General features: G+C 34.9%; 1 non-coding gene across 1 annotated transcript; it reads right to left on the bottom strand.

The window, feature by feature from the left end:
- Positions 1-13,130: 13,130 nt before the first annotated feature.
- On the bottom strand, positions 13,131-13,237 carry LOC116141206. Its single transcript, XR_004129753.1, has one exon. It is a non-coding gene; the product is annotated as a small nucleolar RNA R71 (small nucleolar RNA).
- Positions 13,238-13,824: the final 587 nt, after the last annotated feature.

Here is a 13,824-nt window from a genome sequence, read left to right as displayed (position 1 = left end):
GAACAGAGTATCATTCCCACGAGGATTGCATGTTAAGTACTAATTTTGCTAGTTTTGTAACTAGCTGAAGAAAATAAAGATTTTTGGATTTCCGGGAGACAAGAACATAAATAAACACAAAATCAATAACGTAAATTTAAATTCTAACAAATTAAGAAAATATCAACTGATTATGGAAATATCAATTCAAGTCAAAGAGGTTAGGGTTTGACTTCACTAAGTTACTCTGATTCAAACTATGGTCGATGTTGCTTTTAAACTCACATGCAAGGATTATAAATCGAATTCCCTAAGTTGTAAAACATACCTTCTTAGGCTATATTTTCTTACTTATCCCTACTAAGCTTCCGCACCCAACAAAATGAAGATTAATAGTTCGAAGTCCTTTTAGGCTAAATGGAACCCTAAAGTGATTTCATAGATCTCCGAACCTATCTCTAACGTTCATTAAACTATGGTATTTACTCTAAGAGGCTAACACATGAATCACTTCTCAGTCTCATAATGCTTAACATTCAATTGAAATAGGGAAAACTCATATTCAAATTCATTAAGAACAAGAATAAATACAAAATCCAATGCAATAGAATATAAAAACAACATCTATAATATATCAAACCATTGTAATCAAAGTTAGGTCAAAACCCTAACCTAAAAGTGGGTTAGTTCATATTTAAATTAAAGAAATTCAGACAATAAACTGTAAGAAAAGAAATCAACATGATAAAACAGTAAAAAGAGAATTAAATCTTCCTAAATGAAGACTCAAAATGCTCCAACCTCCAATTTCTTCCTCTTCTTCTCTCAAAAATCCGAACTCCCTCTAAAATGAGCTAAGGCTCTCTTAAATAGTCGGGCAAAAACCTAGGATTCTAATGGAATACATTTAAAACACAATGTTTCAATAAATAGAAGAATTGTAGTTTTCGCCGTGGCATTGAATTGAAATCTCTCTAAACCACCCGAGGCTAGCTTGCAGCGGCAGAGAATTATCTTCGTTGCGGTGAACTTTGCTCATCTATTATGAAATTACGAAATTTCCCTCCGCTTGCTTCTTCGCTTGAATCTTTGATCTTCGTGATCCCCGATAGGAAAAAGCTTCATAGTGCTTCCACTCCGCATCAGAATTTCCTCGATTCCTAAATTTCTCTTTATTCCGGGTCTAGAAACTCAATTTCGCTCGGTTTTGCTCCAACTGCATGTTTTGGCCTGAAACATATAATATATGAATTTAAGTTGCAATTCAGGCAAAAACTACTTAAGATGTATCCAAAATCCTACTAAAAAGGTTTAGAAAAACAGTATATAATCCTAGGATTATCACTCATAAGTAAGCGATACCTTTTATTAATTTATAAAATGAGTTTATGTAATGCCCACTTTGAGGTACATCGTTTACTCAAGTTTATTTGCCTTTTAATGTGATGAGAATGCAAAATATCATATTTACCCCCCTTAATGTTTAGTATTTTATACGTATTTGTTGCCTAAATGTACTCATAATTATTCTATTTTGATTTAGGATGCAAATGGAGGCGTTAATTGCAAAACGGAACTAATTAAGTGAATTCGGACAGTTTCGATGTTGTTTCGTAATCTGGGCATAAATCTCTCATCCGAGCTCCGATTTAGATGATTCAAAATGTTGTGGAACGCTAAGAAATATATCTACAACTTTCATGTTTTGAGTTTGGAGAGATACTCACTGAATCAAGGTTGTAATCGAGCTTGAAGTTGACACATCTGCATTGGACGTCCTGGAGCATTCTGCCTTGTCATGCAAATCAATTGGGCAGTTTATTATTGAAAGATTTGAGGACATGTGGCACGCAAGTTAAAGCTCAGAATCACAACTTTCCTATTTTATTTTAGGACTTTATCTTATTTTTAATTAGAATCAAATTAGGATTAATGTTATTTTAGGATTTTAGAATATTTCTTTTAGGAGATTGAGTGGGATTCAAATACTTGAACTGGATTTTTGTTAAAGAGATCAGATTAGGGTTTCTGAGGGGGACCACGCCTCTCTCTTCTCTTCTCTGGAATTTTTCTTTCTCTTTTGAGTTTTGATTATGGTCATGAGCGGCTAGAACTTTTGTAACTTGGTTGAAGGAAACAGAGGCCTTGGAATCAATAAACTGTGAGATCTAATATTTTTTTCTTAGTGTTCAATTTTCATGTTTGAGTATTGGATGTTTTTCTGTGCCTAATTTTATGATTGTTTCGTTTAATTACTAGGGAAGCCTGCTAGTTTATTAATTGTTGCAATCTACTACTAAGTTAGATATCAAATCCGCAATTGTTTGATCCCTCTAACTTGTGAAGCAATTAGGGTTAATAATTTGCTGCGTCAGGAATTAGTAATCTTAAGAAGAATACTCAACTAAATTAAATACAACCGCTTGAGTTTGTGTTGTTTAGCTTCATCGATTTCTCTAATTCTTAAGGCTGCCACTAGATTAAATCTTGAGCGCTTGTCTAGCATTGTTTAGTGGTAAGATTAATTAAGATTGCTTGTTTCTTAATTAATTACAATTAAGGAGAGATAGGAAAATAGTTCCAACAGTGAATATTCAGGTATGAATTGATTTAATTTGGCATCAATGATCAGTTGTAAGATTCCGATGGTGGATGTTGACTGAGACCAAGTTTTGTTAAATTAATTGATTTTGATTTGAATTGTTTTTGTTATTTTTGCTAAGATTTTTTTTTCTGTTTTACTCAAAACCCCCCAGCCTTGTTCACATCATCGAAAATTCAGCTAGACACTCTTCGTGGGATCGACCCTTGCTTACCGTATTTATAGTTCAGTAGTTAGGTTAGGAAGGTTTTTAATCTTGGTTGCCTACGACAGCACATCATAATGTTTAAATGGATATGTGTTATTGTTGCTTTTATGCCCTTAGTTTTGCTTATTTCAAGGAGAAAAGATTGAAAAATCGACATTTGTAAACTTCGTCGCGGCAAAGGAATCTTGTCACCATGGTAATGAACTTTTTCCCAAATTGGTGTCAGAACTTCGCCAAGGCGAAGTACTCTTTGGATTTTTTCGCCGAGGTGAAGAACCGTGAGAAAATTCTAGAGAAATCTTCCTTAGAGGCAAAATGACCATTCTACCCCTAATTAGTTGAAAATGTGGGGAGTGAAAAATAAGGAAAATTGATGGAGAATGTAATAAAAGTAAGGGCATTAGTGTAAATCACTAAGTGACAAAGATGGAATTTCTAATAAAGTGTAAGCGCAAAATGGGAAAGTATGCCTATAATATGAGATATTAAGGGTTCAAGCACAAAGACTCTATCATTCTCTACTCCCTCTCACACCAACTTCACTCTCCATTTCTCTCATCTCTTCATCCATTTGCTAAAAGAAATTGAGGGCTTTTGGTTGGATACTTATAAGGATTTGATCCTAAGCATCAAGAGGTAAGGATTCTTGTTCTAAACATAAGATTAAGTTGTGTTAATGTTAAATTCTTATTAAGTTTATGCTTAGGGTTTCAGAGAAGGAACAAGTCCAACAAGGATAGAGAACTTTTGTGCAATTCTTCAAGCATAAGGTAAGTAAATCCAACCCTAACCCCTTGTTTGAGCAAGTAAAGCATAAAGATTGTTTTATGTGAATTTTATATGAAGTCCATATGCTTGAGATTTGTGTATGAAACTTGTTATTGAGTTTGATGATGATCCATGAATGGGTTTTCTTCATGAGAAGGGTTGGTTGAGTTGATAGAAGTTGGGTAATTTAGAGGGAGTTTAAGAGCATTTATGAAGTGTATTTTCTTGGCTAAGATTTGAGATGATTCAAGGGAGTTTTACTCTCATTATGGATGGTGTAAGAAAGAAGGAGAAGTATAGTTAAAGTAGACTTGAAGTATGTATGCATGCTGTTTGATGAAATGCCTAAGAGAAGCTTATGCATAAGTAGAGAAACTTATTTTTGTGCAACATAGCAAAATTGCATTGCATAATTGCACTTAAGGAAGAAACATAAGCATGAGCCATCCATATGCATATACTTACATATGTATGAGAACCTAAAGAAAGAATAAAGAATTCATAAGAATAAAGAAAAAGGAAGAAAAGCACTAAAGAATTAAAGAAAGAAAAAGTGTTAAAGAAGAGAAAAGAATAGGTTGTTGCGATGGGGAACCCGTGAGTGCTAAGAAGAAGAAATTCCCACATACACGCCACCTTAATTGAGTGGCACAAGAAGAAGAAGAATTTGTATGACCTGTGAGAATATATGTGGATGAGGGTTGTACCAAGAAGGATTCCTACATGTACGCCACCTTAAATGAGTGGCCTAAGAAGAAAGAAAGAAAGAATTTGTATGGTCCGCAAGAGTGCATGTAGATGAGGACTGTACTCACTCACACGGCCAGGGTTTCGAATCCATGCATCAACCGAGTCTGATCGACAATGAAAAGAAAGAATAAGAATAAGAAAGAATGAGAAAGCTTGAGCATACAAGAAAAGAAAAGAAGAGCTTGAGCAAACAAGAAAAGAAAAGAAAAGAAAAGAAAAAAAAGAAACATAATAAGAAATAGAAAAGAAGAAAGAAAGTGCATTTTTATGCATTATTGCATATGCATTGCATTCATGCACATTACCATGGTTTCCATCATGGTTAGTAAGAATAGAAAGAAAGAGTAAAAAGAATAGAAAGAAAGAACAAAAAGAATTAGAAAGAAAGAAAAGAACAGTGAGAACTAGAAACAGAGAAAGAAAAGAGAAAGAACAAAGAAAGAATGAAGAAGAGAAAGAATAGAGTAAGGAAAGAACCAAAGAATAAGTTACGGGGATAAAGGAGTAGAGGATTTACTTACTGAGCATTTTTGTGCTCACCCCATTGTTTTTCCATGTTTTGCAGGAAATAGGTGAGAAGCAGTTGGATGGATGTCGAGAAACGGAGAGAAATGGCATCACTGTCCACCGTTGCTAAAGTTTTTGTACATGTTATTTTGGTATATGTAAAGAATTATATTTTATAAGTAAAGAAAAATTTGGGCCCAACTATTTTTCATATGCTAAGTATGTATGTTTTTCATCGTATATGTTCTAAAGTATACTAGTAGAAAGTAGTTATTACAATTTACAAGAGCTAAAATGTTGGCTCTGGTGCACCTACTCTAACATCATGTGCCTTGAGCACTTGTAGTAGATATCAATCGGATCTAGGTAAGTGTCACTAGACAGCAGTCAAGAACATTCTTGAGTACTTGAAAAGGACTAAGGATATGTTCTTGGTTTCTAGAGGGGAAGATGAGCTCACTGTAAGAGGATGAGGTGATGCTAGTTTCCAAACAGAAAAAGATGATTATCGCTCACCGTCTGGTTTTATATTTTGCCCTAATTAAGCTAAAATGAGCTAGAAGAGCTCCAAGCAAAGTACTTTAGCTAATTTTACAACAGAGGCTGAGTACATTGCATTATCCGATGTGGCCAAGCGTGAGGTTTGGATCAAGAAGTTCATCACTAAACGTGGCATGGGCTCTAAAAGTTTTAATTCCTTGACCAAGTGAATTAAACCTTAAGCGAAATGGGTTGCTAAGTTGATTTTAGTGTCCTTTAAACATAAACGTAAAGCAATCAAAATAAAACAAAGTAAACAACACCAGATTTTTACATAGTTCAGCAAAGTGCTTACATCTGTGGGACCAAGTCCAGATGAAGCCAATCCACTATGGTAAACATTTATAGTTCAATTACAAAGCCAAAGTTAAGAATCAGTTGCAAGAACACTCCTTGTTTTGCAACACATCAAACTTCACCCTTTGGTTGAACTTCAAACAACCACAACAAGCTCTACGTTCATGAGACCACTTGGTCAACCTTGATCTCCTCTCAAGGATCAACACCAAAGATGCACTTTAGCTCCAAAAGCTTGAAATCCCATCTAGCATCACCAATGGAAACCCATGTTCAAACCATGAACAAATAAACAAAGTTTATCAAAGTTATTTGTAAGCCTACCTAGGGCATATGAAACCTGATTCAAAACAAAGGAAACCTTAAGGAATTTTGAGAATAGTATCAGAGGAATAATTAAGCTTGAGAAGAATTGCATTGGAAGAGACAAATATATAGAAAACTTGGGCTCCAATACAAGGTGACAGGTGGCGAAAAAGATACTTCATGAATTCAACTTTATGAAAAAGTTTATTCCATTTCTTGGGACCACCTATCAAAGAAAATAAACTTTCCAACACATTGAATAACAATTTGACAAGTGTTACGGACCACACAAATATCTCATAAGAGAATAAAACAGCTCATTGAAATTTAGAATTACAATATGTGTTACCCAAAATATCTGCTAGATGCATTGTGATCACTCTGACTCAAAGGTGCTCAACCTATATAGCAGATAAACAACAAAATAGAAGGTGGTCACTTTGACACATGGTGGTCACACTAGAAATTTAAATAAAAGGATTATGCTAAAACAAGGTGAGGTGTTCATACCATGACTTAGTGTTACACTACTAGAATCATAAGTTGACAAAATAACTTACAATCTCTCCCTTTGTCAAACTTATGAACAAAGCACGATTAGTGTGGTTCAATTAAAAAATAGTTTTGGTAGATCAAAAATTGAACTAAAAAACCCCCCCTCAGTTAGTATACTCTCTCCAAGTAGCTAAACCAAGTCACATTCAAATGATATATCAGTAAACAGGAAAAAGAAGGGTTAGTTTAAAAGAAGGTTAGTTTAGTTAAAAAACAAAGACTTTGTTCTCTGCACATAAAAGAACAACATTAGCAATGACAATTTAATCAATATCAAACATACAATTTCAAAAATATAACAACTTAAAAAGAATTGTTGCACAAACCATAAACTATAAGAACAAAAACTATATTAGTACCAACAAAAGCAGATTATAAAAGTTCAACAGAAACATACCCAGCAAGTGATCACTTCTACTCAGAGTGATCACGTCAGAAGTAACAACCAGCAAGAAAAGATTCAGCTTTCACTCCCCCTCTTTGTTTATAGTTTCTCAAACCTTGCGAGCACACGTAATTGAAAAAATTCAAACAACTCATCCATCAAGTGGTGACACAAATTTCAATGTGAGCATACAAGGATCATTTTCACAATTCAAATCCACAAATATGGAATGATGACTGTCGAAACTCATGTGAGCACTGTGAAACAAGCAGATTATCACATGAATACTCAAGGTGGTGACAAAGACACAAAGGCAACAAACTATAAACACTTAAATTTTAAAATTAAAGACAAGATGGTCGTGAGATCAATCAAAATTTTCACAAGATTTAAAGAGACAAGTCATATTGATCTGATTAGAAGACACAAAAAATCATTTCTCAAACTTTGAAAGAAATGCATAAAGAGTATTTCATCCAATGAAAATTCAACAACTTAATGTAATCATTTCTTTAAGTCATATATGAGCAACCAAAGCAAGCATTCTTTATCATATTTGTATATAGCGTCCTCAAGGGGTGAGTATGACTCATTGGTCAATTTTGAAACAAAAGCGACTCCCCCTTCCTCATTAACCCCCCTCCCCCCCTTCCCTCATGCCCTCTTTTTTTTTGATAATTCTTTTTCTTTTTGAACATAATCTCTGTAGGAGTAGGTGCCCTAGAGCCAATCTATTATTGTAAAAATTGACTCTATAATAAATTTTTATTTATCAATAAAAGGCATATTCTTCTATATCGTGTAAATCATAGTTATATGTAATGATATATGTCCTTAGGATGGTAAAACCATAACTAGGGTATCAAGTGTTTCAAATCTTGATAGTAAGAACCCTATGATCACATATGGTGGCCATTATAGAAATGTCCGTAGCCCCAGTATTATTCTTGTAAGTAATTGATCTACCATACGCAATGGAAAACAAAAATTCAGTCGGTAAATCAATTACCTTTCTTTGCCTAGATCTGAGTATAGATTATACCGTTTACATGTTTATAAACAAAAATCTATATAAAGTAAATCTATTCAAGGATTAGAACACTTATGTACATTTGGAGGCTTCTTCGAATATCTCTGATTTCGGACAGGAACACTGTTCGTGACACTATTCACGATTACTGTTCTTCGTCTACTGTTTACGGTTACTGTTCACCGTCTACTGTTCACGTGATTTTTCACTAATCGATCCAAAGTAAGATCTCACTCATGGAAGTCCACACGAAGATAATTCGCAAAACCCTTGATTATTTTGCTAGAACAATCAAGGGCTTCAAGAATCAGGAAAGAAGAACAAGAAGAGTTTTCTTCTTGAGAGAGAGAGAGAGAGAGAGAGATAGGGTGGCTAGGGTTTTAATTGAATGAATAATTCCTTAATGTTTTAATTTTAAGTTGCACTTATATAGTACAACAATTAAAACCCTATTCCACTTAGGAATAGTCATTGGCTCCAACCCTAGCTCACCCTTGCAACCAAACACACCCTTTATGGTATTTTAATTAATTAATTATTATTATAATTAAAATCAATTAATATATTAACATTCAATTAATAATAAAAATTCATTTAAATATATACATAGATATATTTAAATATAATCTCACTAATTTAATTTTAATATTAAAATTAAATATAGGCAATAATCTCAGCAAATTTCATTGAACTATGAGATTACCAAAATACCCTTTCGTCCTGAAAGACGAAAATACCCTTTTCATAAATTGATTCTTAAATTATCCTCTAAGTGTGTGACCCGTAGGCTCCTTATCATATCAGTAGTGAGTAGTATCGCGATTAACACAAATTAATCGTCTCACTACACATAGACCAAGATTGGCCACTATAGCAAGGCATCATGGCCACCCGATAGATTCGAATTCAATGAAACCGCAACTTGTTAACGGTTTGGTTACTGTGTAATCAAATTCTTTCATCAACTGTTATGTCATCGAGACTGAGGTACATAACTAGTGTCAACCTCAAATATCCTCGACATGTTTGTATTCAGTTATTGGACCAATGACAAGAATATTAAATTGGATTGAGCATCAACTCAATCCCACTATGGCCACAGATTTATTGTCATTGCCATTTACTGAATTACCTAGTAAGATAACTTCTCCTATACCTAGGAGTGATGAATCCTTTGTCGATCCACCATAGTCTCGATACACTTCTTAATGTAGCCAATGACTATCATATTGATAGCTCTGAAAAGAACTACGGTGGGCTAGTGTCAAACTACACCAATTGGTGCATAAGGTGCTCTGGTGATCTTAAGTCTAAGGATCACATGCACCACCATCCATTAGAGGATTTATTCCATAGACATTGGGGTTACCATCCATATGGAATCCTTTGGTGGGTTTGTCCAGTGAACTTGCCTCTAGCAAGCACCCATGCGTTGTACTAGGTTGTCAGCAAACAACCTTGACAAGTAAGATCAGTCATTGCCTTTCAACAGGGTCATTCAACACTACGATAGCCTTACCGTATTATCTGTGTCCTTGGTCAGAATAATACTGGGCTACGGATGTTTCTAGAATGACCACCATATGTAATTATAGGGTTCTCACTATCAAGATTTGAAACACTTGATACCCTCATCACGGTTCTACCATCCTAAGGACATATATCAATACATATAATATGATTTATGTGATATAGTACAACATGCCTTTTATTGATAAATAAACATTTATTACAGAATCAATTTTACAATAATTGATTGGCTCTAGGACACCTACTCTAACATAATAATAATTATTAATTAAAGTACCATAAAGGGTGTGTTTGGTTGCAAGGGTGAACTAGGGTTGGAGCCCATGGCTATTCCTAAGTGGAATAGGGTTTTAATTGTTGCACTGTATAAGTGCAACTTAAAAATTAAAACAAGGGTGAAACATTCATTCAATTAAAACCCTAGCCACCCTCTCTTTCTCTCTCTCTCTCTCACGTTTTCTTCTTCAAGTGAAGAAGAAAATTTTTCAATTTTGATTGTTCTTGATTCTTGTTGCCAGCAATTGTTCTAGCAAAACAATTGTCGGTTCTTCAGATTATCTTCGTCTAGACTTCCATGAGTTCGATCCTACATTGCATCGATTAGCAAAGAATCAAGTGAACAGTAGATGGTGAACAGTAGGTTATGAATAGTAACCAATGAACAGTGTTCGTGTCCGAAATTAGAGATATTCAGAGGAGCCTCCAAACATCGGTCTGAACTAAATCCTTGTATGGATTTGTTTTTAATACAGTTTTATTTTATGTTTCAGTTTATGCATGAAAACGTTATAATCTATACTCAGATTTTGGTTCGTGTAATTGATTGATTTATTTTAAATATTACGTTTTTTTGCTGTGCGAATCTGATCAATTATTAACAGTGGTATTAGAGCCTCAGGTACCAGATTATAATGTTTAATCATTGATTGATAACATGTATTTTTGATTGATAACAGGTTGATGCATAAATTGATTGTTTTTAAATTTGTAAAATTTTGTTTAATTGATCAATTTACTAATGATGTGTTGATGAGTTATTTTTGGTTGGTTGATGACCTGGTTGAATGCTTATGCATTTGATTCGATTTGGATCTATATCATTATGTGAAAAACTGTAAAAAGGGTTACTATGCAATTCACTGTTTTGCAGCATTAGCTGTGGCAAAATAACACTTCGCTGCGGTGAGATGCAAAAGGTGAATCTGCCCATGGCGAAATAAATCTTCGTCGCAGCGACCTGTCGGAACAGTAGATCTGGCCGCGGTGAAATAAAACTTTGCCGCGGCATAAAAGTCTCTGGAATGTTTTGTGTTTTCTGAAAGTTTATGGTGTTTGCTACAGCAAAATAAAACTTCACCACAGCAACAATGTGTGTATGAACTTCGTGTTAGTGAATGACTTACGCAGCGAAAAACAAAAACATAAATGACATGGATCGTTCCTTAGAACCAAGATCTGGGTATAATATCACAGTTTGTATAGTATATAAATTAAATCTACAGAAAATCAGATTCAAGGTTCAATAATCTTACGCACGTTTGGAGGCTCCTCCAACTTTGTCCTTGAACGTTTTGCTATCGACCCAAGTGTAGGATCGAACAGATATAGTCCACACGAAGATAATCGCAAGGAACTAAGGAGGGATTTGTGATAATCCGTGGATTATACTGTTTTGATTAGACTTTTTAGTCGGATTTCAGATACTTTTTAGTTCATTTTGACTTGAATTGCTACTTTATTCTCTATATTTTGTGTTTCAGGCTAAAATGGACATTTAATGCAATTAAGGAACGAATTGGAGTTTTTGGATTCAGAAGTGAGCGAATCTCAGAAGTTGGGAAACTTCTGAAGCAGAATGGATGCACGATGAAGCTTGTTCCATGACAAAAGTGTCGAAGATCGAAGATTCAAGCAAAGGAGCAAGTGGAGGGCAATTCTGTAATTTCAGAATTCCACATGAAGGTTCGCCGCGGCGAAGAGAGTTGCACACGTGGGTTTATTTCATTTCGTCGCCGCGGCGAAGTCTGGGAATTTAAAAAACGCACAGTTTCATTTAGCCATTTGTTTTTAGGTTTTTGGCTAAGTATAAAAGAGAAACTTAGTCATTTTACATAGGAGTTCATTTTTCATTTAGAGAGCAACTTTTTACATTGTCTTAGATTAGTTTTGGGCAAACTTTGATTGCAAAGTGTGAAGATTCGAGATTAAACCAGTGGATTCTTCATTTGGAGAGATTTTCTTATCTTTTCTCTTGTTTTCATTATGTTGAACTTCGAATTTTTCATTTCTTTTATTGGTATTGTTGATTTAGCCATGAACTAACCTGTTTTGGGTTAGGGTTTTGCTGTAGTTCGGATTCTAATGGGTTAAGTAATTGATGATTATTATTTTCATATGATTTTGCTTAGATTGTATGATTATTATGAAATTATTGTTTTTATGTGATGAACATGATGAGATTGAGAAATAATTCATGTTAAGCTTCTTGGGTAATCACCATTGTAGTATTAAATGCTAGAGATAGATTTAAGAAACAATGAAATCAATCTAGGATTCTTGTGCTTAATGAACTTTGAACTATTAATCTTCATTTTATTGGGTGCGGAAGTTTATTAGGAAAGAGTAAGGAAATATAGCCTGAGAAGGTATATTTTATACCTTAGAGAATTTGATTTACAGTCAATGCATGTGAATATGGAATTAGTATAATTTTTAGGGTTAACCCAGAGAGTCTGAATGAAGTCAAAACCCTACCCGTTTGCTTTGAATTGATTTCATCCGTGTCTTAAATTTTTCTTTCATCATTAATTTTGAACAATTAGAAATTTTGTTTTAGTTTTTAAGTTTAATTTGTCTCCCTTCAATCCAAACAACTCAATTGCTCCAACTTGAAAACAATAGAAAAACTTAGTGCTTAGCCACCAATCCTCTTGGGAACGATACTCACTCATCACTCTATTACTTGTGCGATTAGTATACTTGCTACTTATTGCATGTTATAGTAAACACGCATCAAGTTTTTGGCACCGTTGCTGGGGATTGAGTTTTGTGTTAACATTAAAATTTTCTTGTGTTAGCTAGATTGGAGTGTTATTTTTACTCAATTGTTATTCATTTTATTTTTGTTACTTTTCTTTGTTTGGTGTGATTTTACTCTTGCTAGTTTTCTGTGCAGTTTATGCGAAGAGCAAGACGTCAGCCAGTAGTTCCTGTTCATCTTGAGATTGAAAGTACCACTCAAAGACTAAACAGAGAAAGAGAAGCTCCAGTTGAACCAGAAGAAATAGTTATAGAGATGGTAGAGAATAGAACACTGAGGGAATTCTCTGTTCCCTCAGTTGAAGGCAGTGGGTCAAGCATTACAAGACCAGCTGTCCAAGCCAACACGTTTGAGATAAAGCTGACAATCATCCAGATGATCCAGTAGTTGGTTCAGTTTAGGGGGGATTTGAAGGAAGATCCAAATCTACACATTACCAATTTCTTGGAGATTTGTGATACTTTCAAGTCTAACGGAGTCTCAGATGATGCAATCAGATTGAGACTATTCCCATTTTCATTGAAAGATAAAGCTAAGAGATGGTTACTGGCACTACCAACAGGAACAATCACCACATGGAATGATTTAGCACAGAAGTTCCTGACCAAATTCTTTCCTCCAGCAAAGTCGGCAAAGTTGAGAAATGACATCACGTCATTCATTCAAGAAGAGTCAGAATCTTTGTATGAGGCTTGGGAGAGATACAAAGAGTTATTGAGAAGGTATCCACATCATGGGTTGCCAGTTTGGATGCAAGTCTAAACATTTTATAATGGATTAATAGTGAATGTGCAAAGTATGGTCGATGCAGCCTCGGGAGGAGCATTACAGAATAAGACTCCGAAAGAAGCTCACAAGTTGCTTGAGGTTCTGGCAAGCAACAACTATCAAAGACCTAATGACAGGGTGCTACCGAAGAAATCTATGGGTCTTCATGAAGTTGATGCCTATACAGCCATTTCAGCCCAACTGACGGCACTTCAGAAAGAGTTGGGAAGTATGTAGGTAAATTCCATTCAAGCTCCTCAACTAACTTGTGATTTTTGTGCGGGTAATCACGTGAGCAGTGAATGTCAAGTAGGGAACACGTTTGCCTCAGCATCATCATCATCGGAGCAGGTTAACTACTTGGCTGGAAATCAAAGGCAACAGAACAATCTGTACTCCAACACATTTAATCCCGATTGGAGGAATCATCTGAACCTGTCTTGGGGCAATCAAAACCTAGAGAATCAGCAAAACAACCGATGGAATCAAAGATCATTGTCAAATAACCAAACAGGGGTGAACAACCAACAAGGGGACCCAAGAGTGACAAAATTGGAGG

This window comes from Pistacia vera, unplaced genomic scaffold (assembly GCF_008641045.1).
Source record: "Pistacia vera cultivar Batoury unplaced genomic scaffold, PisVer_v2 Contig395, whole genome shotgun sequence".
Lineage (NCBI taxonomy): Eukaryota > Viridiplantae > Streptophyta > Magnoliopsida > Sapindales > Anacardiaceae > Pistacia > Pistacia vera.
The sequence above is the reverse complement of the archived record's forward strand: the minus strand, read 5'-3'. Positions and strand labels throughout refer to the sequence as shown.